Source organism: Penaeus chinensis, chromosome 5 (genome assembly GCF_019202785.1).
Source record: "Penaeus chinensis breed Huanghai No. 1 chromosome 5, ASM1920278v2, whole genome shotgun sequence".
Lineage (NCBI taxonomy): Eukaryota > Metazoa > Arthropoda > Malacostraca > Decapoda > Penaeidae > Penaeus > Penaeus chinensis.
The window spans coordinates 34,453,310-34,455,809 of NC_061823.1; the positions used below are offsets into that span (position 1 = coordinate 34,453,310).

The following is a 2,500-nucleotide window of genomic DNA, read 5'->3' on the forward strand; positions in this document are numbered from 1 at the left end:
CAGTAATTCAATTGTGTATGTAGTTCGCCTTGGTCGTGACTGAAAACATGTGGAAGAGGGACATGAAATATCATATTCTCTCAGACGATGAGTTAAGTCAAGTTGACTTACATTAAATTACATTAAATTGTTTCACTGTATATTAACTCATCACGTAAATGTCAACCTGTTATGCTCAATATCCAAAATATTTCCGATATGTAATTAGCTTGTATAACCCGCCACACATGGTTAAGAAATATGCACCTAAATCTTTTATTAATCAAAATTTCCGAACATTGGAAGAGTCGTTCCCTAACCCTCCCGCACTGCAACCGCCCAACCCACCCTCCCTACTGCCGCTTACCCAGCACTTCCCGCTCGTGAACAGTTGTCAGGCGAGGAGGATAACCTGAATCACTTCCCACAGACTGCATGGGTACACGCTCTCCACTGTTGCTCTTTCTTCGCCTGTCTCTTTCGCTGTTGCGTCCTTTCCCTTGCCTATCCCTCACTAAACAGATGCTTCGCTTGAGTCGGTGTTTTTTACACGCTCTTTCTCCCCACCCCCACCCCCGTTTTCTTCTCGTGTTGTTCTATTTTTGTGTTCTTGAATGGCGAAAATACAATACCTTGTTGACACAATGGATGGAAACCCACAATATAACCGCACCGGTTCATTAGACGCGACACAAGGGCTTCGGAAAGCTCTAGGAAAATGGAATCACGTTTCACATGTATGTGGTTGTCTTATAACTAAGATAATTTCTGTGTTAATAGGTAAAGACACTGGTTACCGTGAAATACGTTGCGTAATTACATGCGTACTGTATCCATTCTTAATGATACTCATTACTTACTGTGTGTTGGATCTCCACCCAATGTCTATTATCTTTTCCTACTCTGTCAACACACATGTCAAACATTCATCTGAAAAGTTCCAGACTTACAAGGGGGTTCTTGGTTTGAAGCATTTCTAGAGGCGTTATGAAAATATATATTGAAATATGGCAATCCAGCTTTATCATGGCGAGTGTTACATGAAAGCTATATTTTTTCCCAGACAACAGTTTATTTGTGGTTGAATGTCACTTGCAAACAATTAGATGGTTATGATGGTGGTGATGAGAGAGAGAGAGAGAGAGAGAGAGAGAGAGAGAGAGAGAGAGAGAGAGAGAGAGAGAGAGAGAGAGAGAGAGAGAGAGAGAGGACGACTATCTGCGTAGACTAGGTACATGTAACGGGATAATGCGAACGGTCTCTCCTGCTTAGAAAACGGTTCCCGCTCTCCTTCCCTCGCTATTTCGTTCTGTGTAAGGGGGATACGTACTTTGAACACGTGTGCACTTCTTACGTCGCCATAATTGAGATAAGTTCGCTTATTGGCTTGTCTACACCTGCCATCCTCTCTCCCTCATAACCTTGCTCTGATGTGGTTTTCCTCCCTTCTGTTTATTTACATGTCATGCTTCAATGCTCTCTCTCTCTCTCTCTCTCGCTCTCGCTCTGGCAGTAACTAAACATACTCCCCCTTTTGATATCGTTAAAATCCATTAACTTGCTTTCTTTTATGTACCCCCTTCTTTACACTGTACTACAGATTGATCCATACATATGCTATGGTTTGCTCCCTTCCTTTAACTTTTTCACACCGATTTGACCATAAAGTCTTTACTCTTTCTCATTGAAACATAATTTTACTACTTATTTTGAAACTTAAAACCCTCGATGTTATGATATTCATAAACAGACTTCAAAAGAACGTAAAATATGGTATGTATCCTGTGATGAGGTGCATCATAAACATCCTCTCGTGTTTTATCAGCTGACCGATAAGGCACTGGTCTAGGTGACATCTTTTTGTTCTTGTGTTGATGCAAACAGCGAGGTTAGTCACGTTGCGATTAATGCAAGAAGGTAGATGCAACAAGCTCTGACCATGTGTGTGTCATATTTGCTGATTTAAATGCCGGCTTAAGGTACTCTATGGAAGAATCATCGTACATCGTAACGGATATGAAGAAGAGCTGGGTCATCAGCATCCCTCCCACTTCGTGGCCTCTTGTTTCGGTCAAGTCCTTATCACTGTCTATATATTTGTATATTTGCCTCTAGTCTACTCTCTCTTTCTCTCTCTATCGTTATGCCCTATTCCTGCCAATTTTCACTTTTATTTCTGTTCATCAGATATGCCGTGTTCAGCATTATTTTTTTTCGTATTTTTATAAAATACAACGAGAAATCACGTAGTATAGTATTCGCAAATGTATATTCTATATTCTGACTCGTACATGCTCTCCCAGTTTGATGGAAAACAGTGAGGTAGAAAGAAAGCAGGGAAAGGATGGTGACATTTCACGTGCAAACAGTGCATCGCTCACACCATTGAACCAATAAAATGTGTGATCATAAATTGCGGAACATCTGGGTGAATTATAATGGCAATGAATCGACCTCGTTTTGTCGATTAAAAAGCTGAAAGTGTCTTTAAAGTTGCTATTCCAGGGTATACAGTCACGGA

At 40.8% G+C, this 2,500-nt stretch overlaps 1 protein-coding gene across 8 annotated transcripts in view; it reads right to left on the reverse strand.

Annotated features, from left to right (window-relative positions):
• The window catches only part of LOC125025714 (serine-rich adhesin for platelets-like), a 171,133-nt gene that overhangs the window by 42,506 nt on the left and 126,127 nt on the right, over positions 1-2,500 (reverse strand). For 7 of the 8 annotated variants that reach the window (XM_047613859.1, XM_047613861.1, XM_047613858.1 and 4 more), the window contains exon 2: positions 1-39. This exon is cut by the window's left edge and continues 618 nt beyond it. The exons of the other annotated variant lie outside the window; for it this stretch is intronic. The gene's annotated coding sequence lies outside the window, so the exon portion shown is untranslated. The remainder of the gene's footprint in view (positions 40-2,500) is intronic. 8 annotated transcript variants of the gene reach the window in all.